Source organism: Bufo bufo, chromosome 4 (genome assembly GCF_905171765.1).
Source record: "Bufo bufo chromosome 4, aBufBuf1.1, whole genome shotgun sequence".
Classification (NCBI taxonomy): Eukaryota; Metazoa; Chordata; class Amphibia; order Anura; family Bufonidae; genus Bufo; species Bufo bufo.
In genome coordinates, this window is record NC_053392.1 from 6832616 (window position 1) to 6852826 (window position 20211).

Genomic DNA, 20211 nt, shown 5'->3' on the forward strand with positions numbered 1-20211 from the left:
ATTCCAATATAAAATGGTGGTACATCATGAGGGACTTTGAGACAGACATCGTTCACACCTCCTCCCATCCACGCGACGTTTCGGGAGAACATGCCTCCTTACTCATGCGTGCAGGTAGAGGTGGAGGTGGGATTTTTATAGCACCAACAGCTGATAAATATATACAAACCATATAGTTTTATACAAGATGCATAGCTATAAATAACCCTAACACATGAAAGTGATCAATCATATAAATGCACTAAAGCTACAAATTTCATTTAACCCTTTAGGTATTAGACTGGAGTTTCACTATCCAAAATGTGTCCCTTTGTAACAATCTCCTACTGTTATCCTCCCCATGGACTCCACTTTTTACCACCTCCAGAACATGACACCTGATGGGCCCGATCATAAAAATGTTGCGCAACCGTAGTTTCACCTTGTTTTTTCACCTCCACTGTTTCCATCTTACTTTGCCTTCTGAGTTCCTTCCTAATGCTGGACGTATGCTCATTGATTCTGATCCTTATAGACCGAGATGTTTGCCCAACATACATCTTACCACATGGGCATTTCAAGCAGTATATGACATTACATGTCTCGCGCGTTGCAAAATCTTTAATTTATATCCTGTCTCCCTGTGTGGGGTGCACTACAGCGTCACCTTTTATTATAGCACTACAATTCCCACAGAACGTCCCCTTCTCTGAGTTTCAAGGAAACTCTGTCTTTCAATTTTTTTAGGGCGTATGTCACTAATCAGCATGTTATTCAGAGAGGCAAAAAGGGGGTTATCAACAAACATTCTCCTAAATTTTTGATCATGTTTTAATATCTACCAATATTTCAGAATAACCTTTATTAGTTTAGAATGTCGAACATATTTGGAAAGATTACACAAATTGTTTCTTTTGCTTCTCCCTCTTTTTAACCTATCTGATGTCCTGTCTTGTTTTTTTTTACCAACCTGTATTCCAATTTCAGTGACCTCTTCCTTATTATAACCCCTCTGTGTGAATTTATTTCCCATCAATAAGCGATATTTTTTTGTATTATTTGCCAGTACTAGATATCCTTCTGGCCCGTGTGAACTGGCTCCTAGGTATGTTAAAAAAATGTGAGGGACGTGGTGGCTGGAATGAAGCTGCAGGTTATTTCGATCTGTGGTCTTTGTGAATAGTGTGGTCTCAAATCCTCCCTCTACGTGCCGTAATTCAACATCCAAGAAATGAATAACATTTTCATCATAACTCAGTGTAAGTTTGATGGAATTATGGCACTCGTTTAAATGGGTAACAAACTGTAGAAGGGAAGATTGATCACCCCTCCACAGCATGAACACATCGTCCACATAGCAAAGCCACCCACACAAAATACATGCCGTGTCTCAAATGCTTCCATGAATATATTAGTGAAACTCGGAGAAACTGAAAGTAAAAATCGCTATCAAACCGAAAATAATTTTTCCATTTCATCCACCACCACAATGAGAGATGACCCTTGACCTCTGTAGGGGCAGGAATACACAGAGAGCGTTTAAATTGCCCCACCCCTTCTCCCCCTCAGTGTTTTCCTGCCCCTACGGATTAAGCACGCAGAGAGAGTCCTCCCTGTTGGGAGGTGAAGATCAGGAAGATTTTACCTTCATCTCCTGCTGCCTTCCCGCGGCAAGGGCTATGGCTAGACAATGTGGATGCTTGCCCTGGCTTATGCTGGGACCCGCGCTTCGTCTTAGATCACGGTCTTCCTTCCACTGCATATCGGAAGCAGACCGCTGACGCTGGATCCACATGGGGTCCCTTTGATCTTATGGCGGAACCAGGGCGCATTGCACAGGGAAGTGCTTGTGGATGACTTCAGTGGCCAGGAAGCGTCTCAAAAAAGTGGCGCTCATGCAGCATAAGGCTGGTCATCACCGCCACTATGACCAATCCCGAGACTACAACTTCCCGTCAGGAGGTTTCGGACCCCTCTCTGGCTGCTCCTACCATGAGTTCCCCAAAGGGGAGTATGTTATCCTTATGTTTAATAACACAATACTCAAACTGATAATTGGTTGCTCTTCTTCTGTTCCTTAGGGAGAAGATATACTAAATCTAAGTCAAGATCTCTAAAGTGCGCTACCTGTGCCAAGAGACTGCCTGATAACTATAAAAAGAAGTTGTGCAAGGGATGCTTTCTGACGTCTTAAAAAAGGAGCAACCATCTATCCTTTCCGAGATGAAATCTTTTATTCAGGATGAGATTACGTCCTCCCTAGCATCTCTTACTACTCCTAGTACTCTTCTGCCTGCCTGCCAAAAAACCGAGACTATCCATTTAATCCTCCTATGATACTGAGGACATTGATGAGGCTACCTCTAGACGAGTGCTTGAGGAAGAACTTCTCTGAGGGTGAAATTGTAGAGGACGATAAAAAGTACTTATTTTCCTCGGATGAAATGGAAGATTTACTGAAAGCAGTTAGATCCACTATGGGCATAGAACCGCCATAGACTTCAATAGGCAGGCAAATTTTAAACTGTCAAAAATGCACAGAGGACGGTCATAAATAAATCCTATGTGCACTTGAGAGACTGGACTAAAAGACTGGCTTGCTAGCTAGTAGTTGCTAATATGCAAGTCCAAATATGGAGCACGGACTCTGTGTAGATGGACGCTAGTGTGCTACTAGCCGGTGATTGTATTACGTGTGTATATATACAGGTGCGGTTGTGCCACCTTGTTCATAGGTCGCGTGATATTACACTCAGTTGGTCGCACTGTCTCTTATCTATACTATAATGTAGTGCAGTGATCAGACCAGCCTCTGTGTGTAACTGCGGCCAGTGTGTACATCACAACCCAGCACCTGAAGCCAGTGTATCGCGGCTATACACAATCACTCATAGCCAGTATATTTTGGCTCAAATCACACACCTAAAGCCAGTATATTTTGGCTCCATTCATGCATCACATACACACACACACTCTATGGCTTCAGGGTAATTTATTGCATCAAGTGCACCCGGCCTAGAGAGCCGTGCTCCAATACACTGTCTTCAGGTGCTGGGTTGTGATGTACACACTGACTTGCATATTAGCAACTACTAGCTAGCAAGCCAGTCTTTTAGTCCAGTCTCTCAAGTGCACATAGGATTTATTTATGACCGTCCTCTGTGCATTTTTGAAGATGGTGCCTGATGGTCACAGACTGTGACATATAGGCTTTTTGCCCCCTTTTAAACGGACTATAATAAAGGTTTGTTTTGTTCATTTTTAAACGTTCACCAGGCTGTGAATCTATTAATACCAAGGAACGTCTACCTACTTATTAGCTTTAGTGTAAAATAGGCGAATTTTATAACCCACAGGGACTCTTTCTGGCCACAATAGTGATGGAAAAGTTGTTTCAAGGGGACTAACACCTGGACTGTGGCATGCCGGAGGGGGATCCATGGCAAAACTCCCATGGAAAATTGTGTAGTTGACGCAGTCGGGTTTTAATCCATAAAGGGCATAAATCACCTAACATACCTAAATTGTTTGGAATAACGTGCTGTAAAACATCAGGTATAATGTATCGATCAGGTAGTGTAAGGGTTACGCCCGCTTCACAGTGACAGACCAAACTATGACAGACCAAACTCTCCGTTTAACGCACCGCAAACAGTCCATTTGCACAACCGCAAACTCCCCATTTGCACAAGGTTGGATACCAAGCTAGCCATGTCCCGTTCCTTGTCCTCACTGACGTCATTGAAGGTCTCTTCCTCCACCCAGCCACGTACAACACCAAGGGTCCCCAAAAGGTGACAACAAGCCCCCTGGGACGCCTGCTGTGGTTGGTCTTCCACCTCATCAAAGCCACCTTCCTCCTCTGACTCCTCTTCTTCAGACTCCTCTCTCTGCGTTGCCGCAGGTCCAGCAATCGACGACGACAAGGCTGCTTCTGGTGGTGATGGTGACCACAACTCTTCCTCTTCATGCTCATCTACGGCCTGATCCAGCACTCTTCGCAGGGCGCGCTCCAGAAAAAACGCATATGGTATGAGGTCTATGATGTTGCCTTGGGTTTCACTGACCAGGTTTGTCACTTCCGCAGGACGCATGAGCCTACACCCATTGTGCATGAGCGTTCAGTAACGCGGCCAAAAAATACCCAGCTCTGCAGAGGCTGTCCTCAGTTTATTCTCTGTTTTGTCCCCTATCAGGGGCCGGTGTGGTGTATGGAATAGATTTTAGAAACCGGGAGATGGAAAAAGATGCTTGGTTGGTCCTGTTACTTCCAATTTGGGGCACTGCGCGTGCGCCGTGCAATGTACTGTGCTACCCGATATGAGTGGTATGTTAAGTAGTGTGATTCCTATCAGTTTAATCCCTGTTACGTCCCCTATCAGGGGCCGGTGTATAGAATAGATTTTAGGAACCGGGAGATGGAAAAAGATGCTTGGTTGGTCCTCTTACTTCCAATTTGGGGCACTGCGCGTGCGCCGTGCAATGTACTGTGCTACCCGATATGAGTGGTATGTTAAGTAGTACCATTCCTATCAGGGGACGTGTATGGAATAGATTTTAGGAACCGGGAGATGGAAAAAGATGCTTGGTTGGTCCTCTTACTTCCAATTTGGGGCACTGCGCGTGCGCCGTGCAATGTACTGTGCTACCCGATATGAGTGGTATGTTAAGTAGTACTGTAACGGAACGCCTAGCACCCCGACCTGGTACCTCCGTTGATAGATGCTCCTAGTGCTTTCCGAGGACTCCAAGCACTCCACTTGACACCGTACGCACTGCAGACCCCACGAACCGCCGAAGCTTGGTTGAGGTCTCACCGTCTCCTACCCACCCTGGACCTACGACAAGGCTCCAGGCTCCAGTGGGTGAACCTCTCCTAAAACCAGAGAGCAGGAACAGCTCTTAAAAGAGCTAGTAGTTATAGCCAGGGGAGTATAGCAAATCTCCCAGCGTATAGCAATCCCCCGCGTCGATCAGTTACCCAAACATCAGCCTCAACATGATAAAGGATAAAACAGGAACACTTTATTGAGGGCTACCCGCCCGTATTTATGCAGGTCCCCATCTGGTGGACATGCCCCTAGGGGACCAGAATGAAGACTATGACACAGGACAGATATGCAGCACTGCAGGATAGACAGACACAATACATCTCCACAATGCATCATGGTTTCCTCCTCTCTGCCCTGGAGACACCCGAGGAGTAATCCAATTATCACTCAAGACAAAGGGAAATCACCAATACACATGTGGGAACAACAGGACAGGAATCACCACCCAAATACACAAAATCCTCCCTTCTGTCTGTGATATAATTATGGATTAACATAACTATCACAGACAGTAAAAATACAGTTTTTAAACATACACTGTAACTTTAAAACCATACATTCCATCTCCATAAAAATTACATATTTAAACTCAGCATACATCAAACATAAACACTTCCAAAAATCACACAAATCCCTCCAGCGGATCAAAAGTTAAGTGGAAGTCCTTTATGACCGACCGCAAGCACAATTTCCTGCCCAAAACAGTTCCATAGATTTAAGCTGTGCGGCCGGTCTGTCTGCTCCTTTAAAGTTAGTAAATGCTCACTTGCTTGCGTAGTGACAGCTGAATTGTCACCATTCGGCAGAGGATGACTTCTGGCTCTCCAACATGTTAGACCCTCGCTACTGGTTGAAATTGGGGGCCTTTTTTACAGCCGCTGAGAGGAAGGACAAACTGAACTACTATAGAGACATCCTACTTAGTCAGTTGGCTGCGCCATCGCCCATCCTCATGCAGGTCTGCCCTGACCTTTGTGAAGATGAATCAGGCATGGATCAGCCAGGATTTTTAAACACCACCAGTGCCTGTTTCTTCTAGCTACCTTCTTCAACTACTATTCTGATGCTGCCACCCGCCTGATGCCACACCTGCTGCCAGGGGCTCCTACTGCCAGCCACCATCTTCAGCTTGTATTGCCCCCCACCTCCCCACTATGTCACTGGGCCACTCTGTGGTCTCCTCATGGTGCTGCCACCTCACCACTCTGTAGTCTCCTCATGCTGCTGCCACCTCACCACTATGTCATAAGGTCACTCTATTGACTTGTGCGGTTCCCACCCTCCCCACTTCATGACTGGGCCACTATTTGCCTTTCAGCCTTGCTGACATCATTTATTTGACCTTTCTTCAGATCTGTCAGAAGAAAGAAAAAAATGAGACGCACAACGGATCCTGTCTGTGTAGCAGCTGTAAGGCCGGTATGGTCCCATCAGAATTGGCTTGATTTGGTAGCCAAAAGCAGGAGTGGGTACAAAACACAGAAGACATGCAAATATCCCATTCACGTGTCATCTCTGTTTTGGATCCACTCCTGTTTTTTTTTGGCTTTAGCAATACTGATGGATTACTGACCAAATGCTGACCGAGTGAAGGTGGATGCTCCACAGACAGGATCCGTTTTTTGGGGGTTATTGTTCTGACGGATCAGAGGAAGGGCAAAATAATCAGTGATGTCACCACACACTTACTGCTGACCCCCCCTCCACTCTGTCGGGGGGGCTCCACTTGTATAAGGGGTTAATAGAACAGGTTCTGTAGACATCTATGTGGAGTCAGCTGACGACGGTGTAAAAGGAGCGCGCTTCTTCTTGGCGCTAACATCGACCTGTAAGGCTGAGTTCACACTGGAGTTATTTGGTCAGTTTTGGCCCCGAGACTGCCCTAATAAGTGAAGTGTGCAGTGATTCTAAGAGCGACGCCTGTCATCTGCATGTCATACGGACTCACAGTATTATTTCACTGCCACAGCAGACTCACTATGTGTGTTACTGCAAGGCACAGTGTTCTACACCGCTATACAGGCACAGTGTTCTACACCGCTATACAGGCACAGTGTTCTACACCGCTATACAGGCACAGTGTTCTACACCGCTATACAGGCACAGTGCTCTACACCGCTATACAGGCACAGTGCTCTACACCGCTATACAGGCACAGTGTTCTACACCTCTATACAGGCACAGTGTTCTACACCGCTATACAGGCACAGTGTTCTACACCGCTATACAGGCACAGTGTTCTACACCGCTATACAGGCACAGTGTTCTACACCGCTATACAGGCACAGTGTTCTACACCGCTATACAGGCACAGTGTTCTACACCGCTATACAGGCACAGTGCTCTACACCGCTATACAGGCACAGTGCTCTACACCGCTATACAGGCACAGTGTTCTACACCGCTATACAGGCACAGTGCTCTATACCGCTATACAGGCACAGTGTTCTACACCTCTATACAGGCACAGTGTTCTACACCGCTATACAGGCACAGTGTTCTACACCGCTATACAGGCACAGTGTTCTACACCGCTATACAGGCACAGTGTTCTACACCGCTATAGAGGCACAGTGTTCTACACCGCTATACGAGCACAGTGCTCTACACCGCTATACGGGCACAGTGTTCTACACCGCTATACGGGCACAGTGTTCTACACCGCTATACGGGCACAGTGTTCTACACCGCTATACGGGCACAGTGTTCTACACCGCTATACAGGCACAGTGTTCTACACCTCTATACAGGCACAGTGTTCTACACCGCTATACAGGCACAGTGTTCTACACCGCTATACAGGCACAGTGTTCTACACCGCTATACAGGCACAGTGTTCTACACCGCTATAGAGGCACAGTGTTCTACACCGCTATACGAGCACAGTGCTCTACACCGCTTTACGGGCACAGTGTTCTACACCGCTATACGGGCACAGTGTTCTACACCGCTATACGGGCACAGTGTTCTACACCGCTATACGGGCACAGTGTTCTACACCGCTATACGGGCACAGTGTTCTACACCGCTATACGGGCACAGTGTTCTACACCGCTATACGGGCACAGTGTTCTACACCGCTATACGGGCACAGTGTTCTACACCGCTATACGGGCACAGTGTTCTACACCGCTATACAGGCTCTCTGCAGCCAGGAAATAGCTGTTTATTAACACAATTCGCCACAAATAAATTCGGATCGAATCAAATCTTTTCGGAAAATTCGGCGAACCGACCAAATCAAATTATTGAGAAATTCGCTCATCTCTAAAAGGGACCATTGTACCAGAGGCATTACGTATCCAGAGGGGAAAATACTGTACGGGCCTAAAAAGGCACATAATGACTTTGGCAGCGACACTTTGGCTATGGCAGGGCTGGCCAACCTGCGGCTCTCCTGATGGTGTAAAACTACAATTCCCATCATGCCCTGCTGTAGGCTGATAGTTGTAGACAGTCTGGGCATGCTGGGAGTTGTAGTTTTACAGCAGATGGAAAATCACAGGTTGGCAATCCCTGGGCTAAAGCATCACGTTTACTAGGGCTGAGATCTTTAATGCCCAGAGACAGACTGTGACCTAAAATGGCGACTGTCATTGACAAAGCTGCAGTTTCTTTTTTGAAGCCGTACACCCATTTGAACTCAAAAAAGTGACTGACTTATAGAGGACCTTTCATGGATCCTGACTTTGTAAACTCACTGCTCTTACAGTAAAGAGTCCACAGTCTCACTGCTCTTACAGTAAAGAGTCCACAGTCTCACTGCTCTTACAGTAAAGAGCCCACAGTCTGGGTGCTCTCGCGGTGGAGAGCCCACCGTCTGGGTGCTCTCGCGGTGGAGAGCCCACCGTCTGGGTGCTCTCGCGGTGGAGAGCCCACCGTCTGGGTGCTCTCGCGGTGGAGAGCTCACCGTCTGGGTGCTCTCGCGGTGGAGAGCCCACCGTCTGGGTGCTCTCGCGGTGGAGAGCCCACCGTCTGGGTGCTCTCGCGGTGGAGAGCCCACCGTCTGGGTGCTCTCGCGGTGGAGAGCCCACCGTCTGGGTGCTCTCGCGGTGGAGCGTCCCGTGGGAGATAGTCCTAGTCATGTAAAAGAAGTCTGTTGACGTTTCTGGGTTTCTAACACCATGGACTGTAGATGGAAGCCCTCTTCTCCGGAATTTGTACTTCAAAGGCCTCCAAGTCTGTCACTGAGAGAAAGAAAGACACAGATACAATGTCTCCAGGTGTGTTTCATATGTCTATACGGGGGGTCTCCTGCCCCAGTACTATACCAGTATGAACTGGTCTTCCCCAGAATGAACTGGTCTTCCCCAGTATGAACCATCCTATGGACACAGTTTATGAACTCTAAATGACTCTACAGTAAAAGAGATGACAGAGGGATGTGCGAGACGTACGGGAAATGCAGAAGTCATCTTTATCAGGGATGTCAGTCCTGATGTCGGGGGTGCTCTCGTCCCTCTATGGGGGTTCAGTCCTGATATGGGGGGGTGCTCTTGTCCCTTTATGTGGGTTCAGACCTGATAATTTGGAGGGGGTGCTCTTGTCCCTTTATGGAGGTTCAGACCTGATAATTTGGAGGGGGTGCTCTTGTCCCTTTATGGAGGTTCAGCCCTGATAATTCGGAGGGGGGTGGTGCTCTTGTAAATCTGTGGAGGTTCTGCCTGGATATCGGGGTGCGCTATCGTTCCTCTATGGGGGTGATACTTTGTCAGGATTTTTAGGTCTCTTTTCCATTACTATGGGGGTTCAGCCCTGATATCGGATGGAGCTCTCTTCCCTTTACAGGGGTTTAGTCCTGATATCAGGGGCGCTCTCATCCCTCTATGGGGGTTCAGCCCTAATATCAGGTTGCTCTCATCCCTCTATGGGGGTTCAGCCCTAATATCAGGTTGCTCTCATCCCTCTATGGGGGTTCAGTCCCGATTATCGGGGGAACGCTCTCGTCCTTCTATGGGGGTCACACTTTCTGAGGATTTTTCTTTTCCATTAGAAGCAGAAAACTGAAGGGTCAGAATTTCTCCTGGAAACTATAAAATGTCCGGTGAATCTGCGTCTCATAAACTGCTGCCGGCTGCCCATAGACTTCCAGGCTGCTGACTGCCAGACCCCAGTCATCCGGACACTCAGAGGGCAGCGGGGTGAACTCCACCCTAATCCACCCGCAGGTTCCTCTGCCGCATTTCAGGATCCACAAGAGGATTTACAAAGATGGCGGCAGAAATGGCGTCTGACAGCAGAGTTCCTCCTCCTGTTTGTGGCGCTCAGTATTGTATTCAGTCTGTGTGTTATCTCCTATAGGTTCTGATTCCAGGAGGAGAAGTCCCCCCGAGAGATGTCCCCGCCATCTGTATTCCCAGGACTGTCCAGAAGAGAAGCTCCCAGAGAACCATCAGGTAGATGGAGCTGAAGTCTCCCCAGAATCTGACCAGAAAGGAACTGAACCAAAGATCATTTTACATTTCTCTTCTTTAGGATGAAAATTTGATGGATATTAAGGCTGAGGTTAAAGATGAAGCAGAAGAGGAGACGGATTTATGGTGCAATCAGCAGGGTAAGGAGGGGGGCTGTCATGGGTCACCTGGATACTACTCCCATCATCTCATCATCACATGTAATAATCTCTCCTGTCCCTGTGTGTTTCCTACAGAAGGACTCATAGAAGGAAATCCCCCCGAGAGATGTCCCCGGCCTCTGTATTCCCAGGACTGTCCAGAGGAGAAGCTCCCAGAGAACCATCAGGTAGATGGAGCTGAGCCCTTTACACATCTATATAGGGGGGTCCTGCAGTCATAGAGGGGTCATAGATGGTGGGGGTCTCTTATGTGGCTCTGTTAGATTTCCCACCTGTCTGCTGTATTGTCCTGAATTGTTACAGATGACAAATCAGGGGGAAGATGTGACTGATATTAAAGTGGAGGATGAAGAAGAGCGGATGATGGGCGATCCCCCGTGTAAGAGTGAGGTGGAGGAGGACATTCCAGTCCATGTGACCACAGGTATGGCATAATAAATGGAGGAAGGGAATTGGGAGGTTTCTTCAGGTGAGGCTCCACCTTAGAGCTGCAGTAAAGGAGCACTCCGGGCAGTGACCCAGCTTTGAGTCTTTAAATGGCAGTCTAATGGTTTTTTACTAGTAAAGGCTCCGGAGACATGTAGTAATGGCTGTTATACCTCAGGTAGGTGTCATCAGATGTCGGGTGTTATAGATGACATTACTACTACACTATAAAGGCTGGAGACATGTAGTAATGGCTGTTATACCTCAGGTAGGTGTCATCAGATGTCGGGTGTTATAGATGACATTACTACTACACTATAAAGGCTGGAGACATGTAGTAATGGCTGTTATACCTCAGGTAGGTGTCATCAGATGCCAGGTGTTATAGATGACATTACTTCTACACTATAAAGGCTGGAGACATGTAGTAATGGCTGTTATACCTCAGGTAGGTGTCATCACCTCTAAGGCCTGTATTATAAGAACAGATTATCTGACAGATTTTCTGACCATTCATTGGTCAGATGGCCTATTGCACACACAGATCTTTTGTTATACACACCAACTATTGGTCTCATTGGACAAATATTACCTATTATTAACCCCTTCATGACTCCTAGGGCCAGGCTATTTTTAGCAAATCTCACTTTGTGGTAATAACTTTAAAACGCTTTTACTTATCCAGGCCATTCTGAGATTTTCTCGTCACATATTTTACTTCATGACAGTGGCAAAATTGAGTAAAATGTTTTATTTTTATTCATAAAAAAAAATATCAAATTTACCAAAAATTTTGAAAAATTCACAATTTTCCAAATTTCAATTTCTCTACTTTTATAATAGATATTGATACCTCATCTAATAGTTAATTTTTGTCAATCATGTTTGGGTCATTTTGTAAATTAAAAAATTATGTTTTACTGTCTCCATAGTCTGAGAGCCATAGCTTTTTTATGTTTTGACCGATTGTCTTAGTTAAGGTCTCATTTTTTTCGGGATGAGGTGCCTGTTTAATAGGTTCCTATTTTGGGGGGGCATATGCCTTTTTGATCGCTTGGTGTTGTAATTTTTGTGATGTAAGGTGGCTTTTTTGGCACTGTTTTTATTTAGAGGTTAGGTCATGTGATATTTTAAGAGTTCTTACGGATGCGGCGATACCTAATATATATACTTTTTTTATTTATTTAAGTTTTATACAATAATGGCATTAAAAATAAACAAAAAAAAAAACTGGTTTCAGTGTCTCCATAGTCTGAGAGCCATATATTTTTTTTATTTTTTGGGCGATTGTCTGATGTAGGGGATAATTTTTTGCGGGATGAGGTGGCGGTTCGACTGGTATGATTTTGGTTTACATAAGACTGTTAAGATCACTTTTAATACTTTTTTTTTTGGGTGAGGTGGGCAAAATTTCAATTTCATCATAGTTTTTATTTTTGGAGTTCGTGTGTGTAAAGTAACATGACCCTATCATAGATCAGGTTGTTACGGACGCGGTGATATCAAACGTGTAGTGTATTTAATTTTTTAATCAGTGATAATTGTGCGGTTATAAGAAGAAATTCTTTTATTTTTATTTATTTTTTGACTTTTTTTTGGGGGGTTTTCAGGTTCCTCCTGATGGTCTCCACTGTAGGTGAGAGTCTGATCTGTTGGGGTAGCGAGTTCCAGAGTGTGGGGGATGCGCGGTAGAAATCTTAGAGGCGATTGTGGGAAGAGGTGAGGAGAGAAGGGGGTCTTGTGAGGATCGGAGAGTGCGTGTGGGGATGTGGGAAAGTAGCTCAGAGATGTAGGGAGGGGACAGGTTGTGGACGGCCTTGTATGTATTTGTTAGTATTTTGAAGTGAATTTGCTGGGCAATGGGGAGCCAGTGAATGGATTGACAGAGGGGAGAGGCAGAGGAGTAACAGGGTAAGAAGTGGATTAGTCGGGCAGCAGAGTTGAGGATAGATTGGAGGGGTGCGAGAGTGCTAGATGGAAGGCCACAGAGGAGAATGTTGCAGTAGTCTAGGCGGAAGATGATGAGGGCAGGTACAAGCATTTTTGCAGATTCAAAGTTGAGGAAAGAGCAGATTCGGGAGATGTTTTTGAGCTGGAGGCGGCAGGTGGTGGAAAGGTCTTGGATGTGTGGTCGGAAGCAGAGGGCAGAATCCAAGGTCACTCCAAGGCAGCGGACTTGGTTAACCGGGGATAGTGTGCAGAAGAGCACTGTGTGCAGAAGAGCACTGTCCCCAACACAGAGATGGAGGAGGAGACCACCGACTGCAGAGAGAGGAGCGGACCTCCACTAATGGCCGAGCTGTGAAAGCAGAGAAGAGCACTGCCCCAACAGAGAGATGAAGGAGGAGACCCACCGACTGCAGAGAGAGGAGCGGACCTCCACTAATGGCTGAGCTGTGAGAGCGGAGAAGAGCACTGCCCCCAACAGAGAGATGGAGGAGGAGACCACCGACTGCAGAGAGAGGAGCGGACCTCCACTAATGGCCGAGCTGTGAGAGCGGAGAAGAGCACTGCCCCCAACAGAGAGATGGAGGAGTAGACCACCGATTGCAGAGAGGAGCGAACCTCCACTAATGGCCGAGCTGTGAGAGCAGAGAGATGGAGACCACCGATTGCAGAGAGAGGAGCGGACCTCAAATAATGGCCGAGCTATGAGAGAGGAGAAGAGCATTGCCCCCAACAGAGAGATGGAGGAGGAGACCACCGACTGCAGAGAGAGGAGCGGACCTCCACTAATGGCCGAGCTGTGAGAGTGGAGATTAGTGCCCCCAACAGAGAGATGGAGGAGAAGACAACGGACTGCAGAGAGAGGAGAGGACCTCCACTAATGGATGAGCTGGGAGAGCACTGCCTCCAACAGAGAGATGGAGGAGGAGACCACCGACTACAGAGAGAGGTGCGGACCTCCACTAATGGCCGAGCTGTGAGAGCAGAGAAGAGCACTGCTCCCAACAGAGAGATGCAGTAGGAGACCACCGACTGCAGAGAGGAGCGGACCTCCACTAATGGCCGAGCTGTGAGAGCGGAGAAGAGCACTGTCCCCAACAGAGAGATAAGGGAGACCACCGACTGCAGAGAGAGGAGCAAATCTCCACTAATGGCCGGGCTGTGAGAGCGGAGAAGAGCACTGCCCCCAACAGAGAGATGGAGGAGGAGACCACTGACTGCAGAGAGAGGTGCGGACATCCACTAATGTCTGAGCTGTGAGAGAACAGAAGAGCACTGCCCCCAACACAGAGATGGAGGAGGAGACCACCCACTGCAGAGACAGGAGCGGACCTCCACTAATGGCTGAGCTGTGAGAGCGGAGAAGAGCACTGCCCCCAACAGAGAGATGGAGGAGGAGACCACCAACTGCAGAGAGAGGAGCGGACCTCCACTAATGGCCAAGATGTGAGAGCGGAGAAGAGCACTGTCCCCAACAGAGAGATGGAGGAGGAGACCACCGACTGCAGAGAGAGGAGCGGACCTCCACTAATGGCCGAGCTGTGAGAGCGGAGAAGAGCACTGTCCCCAACAGAGAGATGGAGGAGTAGACCACCGACAGCAGAGCGGAGCGGACCTCCACTAATGGCCGAGCTGTGAGAGCAGAGAGATGGAGACCACAGATTGCAGAGAGAGGAGCGGACATTAAATAATGGCCGAGCTATGAGAGCGGAGAAGAGCACTGTCCCCAACAGAGAGATGGAGGAGGAGACCACCGACTGCAGAGAGAGGATCGGCCCTCACACTAATGGCTGAGCTGTGAGAGCAGAGAAGAGCACTGCTCCCAACAGAGAGATGGAGTAGGAGACCACAGACTGCAGAGAGGAGTGGACCTCCACTAATGGCCGAGCTGTGAGAGCGGAGAAGAGCACTGCCCCCAACAGAGAGATGGAGGAGGAGACCACTGACTGCAGAGAAAGGAGCGGACCTCCACTAATGGCTGAGCTGTGAGAGCGGAGAAGAGCACTGCCCCCAACAGAGAGATGGAGGAGGAGACCACCGACTGCAGAGAGAGGAGCGGACCTCCACTAATGGCCGAGATGTGAGAGCGGAGAAGGGCACTGTCCCCAACAGAGAGAGGGAGGAGGAGCCAATCGACTGCATAGAGAGGAGCGGACCTCCACTAATGGCCGAGCTGTGAGAGAAGAGAAGAGCACTGCCCCCAACAGAGAGATGAAGTAGGAGACCACCGACTGCAGAGAGGAGTGGACCTTCACTAATGGCTGAGCTGTGAAAGCGAAGAAGGCCATTGCCCCTAACAAAGAGATGGAGGAGGAGACCACCGACTGCAGAGAGGAGCGGACCTCCACTAATGGCCGAGCTGTGAGAGCTAAGAAGAGCACTGCATCCAACAGAGAGATGGAGGAGGAGACCACCGACTAAAAAGAGAGGAGCGGACCTCCACTAATGGCCAAAATGTGAGAGCGGAGAAGAGCACTGTCCCCAACAGAGAGATGGAGGAGGAGACCACCGACTGCAGAGAGAGGAGCGGACCTCCACTAATGGCCGAGCTGTGAGAGCGGAGAAGAGCACTGCCCCCAACAGAGAGATGGAGGAGTAGACCACCGATTGCAGAGAGGAGCGGACCTCCACTAATGGCCGAGCTGTGAGAGCAGAGAGATGGAGACCACCGATTGCAGAGAGAGGAGCGGACCTCAAATAATGGCCGAGCTATGAGAGCGGAGAAGAGCATTGCCACCAACAGAGAGATGGAGGAGGAGACAACCAACTGCAGAGAGAGGAGCGGACCTCCACTAATGGCCGAGCTGTGAGAGTGGAGAAGATTAGTGCCCCCAACAGAGAGATGGAGGAGAAGACAATGGACTGCAGAGAGAGGAGAGGACCTCCACTAATGGATGAGCTGTGAGAGCACTGCCTCCAACAGAGAGATGGAGGAGGAGACCACCGACTGCAGAGAGAGGTGCGGACCTTCACTAATGGCCGAGCTGTGAGAGCAGAGAAGAGCACTGCTCCCAACAGAGAGATGGAGTAGGAGACCACCGACTGCAGAGAGGAGCGGACCTCCACTAATGGCCGAGCTGTGAGAGCGGAGAAGAGCACTGCCCCCAACAGAGAGATGGAGGAGACCACCGACTGCAGAGAGAGGAGCAAATCTCCACTAATGGCCGGGCTGTGAGAGCGGAGAAGAGCACTGCCCCCAACAGAGAGATGGAGGAGGAGACCACTGACTGCAGAGAGAGGTGTGGACATCCACTAATGTCTGAGCTGTGAGAGAACAGAAGAGCACTGCCCCCAACACAGAGATGGAGGAGGAGACCACCCACTGCAGAGACAGGAGCGGACCTCCACTAATGGCTGAGCTGTGAGAGCGGAGAAGAGCACTGCCCCCAACAGAGAGATGGAGGAGGAGACCACCAACTGCAGAGAGAGGAGCGGACCTCCACTAATGGCCAAGATGTGAGAGCGGAGAAGAGCACTGTCCCCAACAGAGAGATGGAGGAGGAGACCACAGACTGCAGAGAGGAGCGGACCTCCACTAATGGCTGAGCTGTGAGAGCAGAGAAGAGCACTGCTCCCAACAGAGAGATGGAGTAGGGGACCACAGACTGCAGAGAGGAGCGGACCTCCACTAATGGCCGAGCTGTGAGAGCGGAGAAGAGCACTGCCCCCAACAGAGAGATGGAGGAGGAGATCACCGACTGCAGAGACAGGAGCGGACCTCCACCAATGGATGAGCTGTGAGAGCGGAGAAGAGCACTGCCCCCAACAGAGAGATGGAGGAGGAGACCACCGACTGCAGAGAGAGGAGCGGACCTCCACTAATGGCCGAGCTGTGAGAGCAGAGAGATGGAGACCACCGATTGCAGAGAGAGGAGCGGACATCAAATAATGGCCGAGCTATGAGAGCGGGGAAGAGCACTGCCCCCAACAGAGAGATGGAGGAGGAGACCACCGACTGCAGAGAGAGGATCGGACCTCCACTAATGGCCGAGCTGTGAGAGCAGAGAAGAGCACTGCTCCCAACAGAGAGATGGAGTAGGAGACCACAGACTGCAGAGAGGAGCGGACCTCCACTAATGGCCGAGCTGTGAGAGCGGAGAAGAGCACTGTCCCCAACAGAGAGATGGAGGAGGAGACCACCGACTGCAGAGAGAGTTGCGGACCTCCACTAATGTCTGAGCTGTGAAAGCAGAGAATAGCACTGCCCCCAACAGAGAAATGGAGGAGGAGACCACCGACTGCAGAGACAGGAGCGGACCTCCACTAATGGCTGAGCTGTGAGAGCAGAGAAAAGCACTGCTCCCAACAGAGAGATGGAGTAGGAGACCACAGACTGCAGAGAGAAGCGGACCTCCACTAATGGCCGAGCTGTGAGAGCGGAGAAGAGCACTGCCCCCAACAGAGAGATGGAGGAGGAGACCACCGACTGCAGAGACAGGAGTGGACCTCCACTAATGGCTGAGCTGTGAGAGCGGAGAAGAGCACTGCCCCCAACAGAGAGATGGAGGAGTAGACCACCGACTGCAGAGAGAGGAGCGGACCTCCACTAATGGCCGAGATGTGAGAGCGGAGAAGGGCACTGTCCCCAACAGAGAGAGGGAGGAGGAGCCAATCGACTGCATAGAGAGGAGCGGACCTCCACTAATGGCCGAGCTGTGAGAGAAGAGAAGAGCACTGCCCCCAACAGAGAGATGAAGTAGGAGACCACCGACTGCAGAGAGGAGTGGACCTTCACTAATGGCTGAGCTGTGAAAGCGAAGAAGGCCATTGCCCCTAACAAAGAGATGGAGGAGGAGACCACCGACTGCAGAGAGGAGCGGACCTCCACTAATGGCCGAGCTGTGAGAGCTAAGAAGAGCACTGCATCCAACAGAGAGATGGAGGAGGAGACCACCGACTAAAAAGAGAGGAGCGGACCTCCACTAATGGACAAAATGTGAGAGCGGAGAAGAGCACTGTCCCCAACAGAGAGATGGAGGAGGAGACCACCGACTGCAGAGAGAGGAGCGGACCTCCACTAATGGCCGAGCTGTGAGAGCGGAGAAGAGCACTGCCCCCAACAGAGAGATGGAGGAGTAGACCACCGATTGCAGAGAGGAGCGGACCTCCACTAATGGCCGAGCTGTGAGAGCAGAGAGATGGAGACCACCGATTGCAGAGAGAGGAGCGGACCTCAAATAATGGCCGAGCTATGAGAGCGGAGAAGAGCATTGCCACCAACAGAGAGATGGAGGAGGAGACCACCAACTGCAGAGAGAGGAGCGGACCTCCACTAATGGCCGAGCTGTGAGAGTGGAGAAGATTAGTGCCCCCAACAGAGAGATGGAGGAGAAGACAATGGACTGCAGAGAGAGGAGAGGACCTCCACTAATGGATGAGCTGTGAGAGCACTGCCTCCAACAGAGAGATGGAGGAGGAGACCACCGACTGCAGAGAGAGGTGCGGACCTTCACTAATGGCCGAGCTGTGAGAGCAGAGAAGAGCACTGCTCCCAACAGAGAGATGGAGTAGGAGACCACCGACTGCAGAGAGGAGCGGACCTCCACTAATGGCCGAGCTGTGAGAGCGGAGAAGAGCACTGCCCCCAACAGAGAGATGGAGGAGACCACCGACTGCAGAGAGAGGAGCAAATCTCCACTAATGGCCGGGCTGTGAGAGCGGAGAAGAGCACTGCCCCCAACAGAGAGATGGAGGAGGAGACCACTGACTGCAGAGAGAGGTGTGGACATCCACTAATGTCTGAGCTGTGAGAGAACAGAAGAGCACTGCCCCCAACACAGAGATGGAGGAGGAGACCACCCACTGCAGAGACAGGAGCGGACCTCCACTAATGGCTGAGCTGTGAGAGCGGAGAAGAGCACTGCCCCCAACAGAGAGATGGAGGAGTAGACCACCGACTGCAGAGAGAGGAGCGGACCTCCACTAATGGCCGAGATGTGAGAGCGGAGAAGAGCACTGTCCCCAACAGAGAGATGGAGGAGGAGACCACCGACTGCATAGAGAGGAGGGGACCTCCACTAATGGCCGAGCTGTGAGAGCAGAGAAGAGCACTGCCGTCAAAAGAGAGATGGAGGAGTAGACAACCGACTGCAGAGAGAGGAGCGGACCTCCACTAATGGCCGAGCTATGAGAGCGGAGAAGAGCACTGCCCCAATAGAGAGATGGAGGAGACCACCGACTGCAGAGAGGAGCGGACCTTCACTAATGGCTGAGCTGTGAGAGCGGAGAAGAGCACTGCCCCCAACAGAGAGATGGAGGAGGAGACCACCGACTGCAGAGAGAGAAGCGGACCTCCACTAATGTCCGAGATGTGAGAGCGGAGAAGAGCACTGTCCCCAACAGAGAGATGGAGGAGGAGACCACCGACTGCATAGAGAGGAGCGGACCTCCACTAATGGCCGAGCTGTGAGAGCAGAGAAGAGCACTGCCGTCAAAAGAGAGATGGAGGAGTAGACAACCGACTGCAGAGAGAGGAGCGGACCTCCACTAATGGCCGAGCTATGAGAGCGGAGAAGAGCACTGCCCCAATAGAGAGATGGAGGAGACCACCGACTGCAGAGAGGAGCGGACCTCCACTAATGGCTGAGCTGTGAGAGCGGAGAAGAGCACTGCCCCCAACAGAGAGATGGAGGAGGAGACCACCGACTGCAGAGAGAGGAGCGGACCTCCACTAATGGCCGAGCTGTGAGAGCGGAGAAGAGCACTGTCCCCAACAGAGAGATGGAGGAGTAGACCACCGACAGCAGAGCGGAGCGGACCTCCACTAATGGCCGAGCTGTGAGAGCAGACAGATGGAGACCACCGATTGCAGAGAGAGGAGCGGACATCAAATAATGGCCGAGCTATGAGAGCGGAGAAGAGCACTGTCCCCAACAGAGAGATGGAGGAGGAGACCACCGACTGCAGAGAGAGGATCGGACCTCACACTAATGGCTGAGCTGTGAGAGCAGAGAAGAGCACTGCTCCCAACAGAGGGATGGAGTAGGAGACCACAGACTGCAGAGAGGAGTGGACCTCCACTAATGGCCGAGCTGTGAGAGCGGAGAAGAGCACTGCCCCCAACAGAGAGATGGAGGAGGAGACCACCGACTGCAGAGACAGGAGCGGACCTCCACTAATGGCTGAGCTGTGAGAGCGGAGAAGAGCACTGCCCCCAACAGAGAGATGGAGGAGTAGACCACCGACTGCAGAGAGAGGAGCGGACCTCCACTAATGGCCGAGCTGTGAGAGCAGAGAAAAACACTGCCGTCAAAAGAGAGATGGAGGAGTAGACAACCGACTGCAGAGAGAGGAGCGGACCTCCACTAATGGCCGAGCTATGAGAGCGGAGAAGAGCACTGCCCCAATAGAGAGATGGAGGAGACCACCGACTGCAGAGAGGAGCGGACCTTCACTAATGGCTGAGCTGTGAGAGCGGAGAAGAGCACTGCCCCCAACAGAGAGATGGAGGAG

The 20211-nt window shown here is 50.2% G+C and overlaps 1 protein-coding gene across 1 annotated transcript in view; it reads left to right on the plus strand.

The window, feature by feature from the left end:
- Positions 1-20211, plus strand: part of LOC120998324 (aspartic and glutamic acid-rich protein-like) — a 2513920-nt gene that overhangs the window by 257920 nt on the left and 2235789 nt on the right. The window lies entirely within an intron of this gene.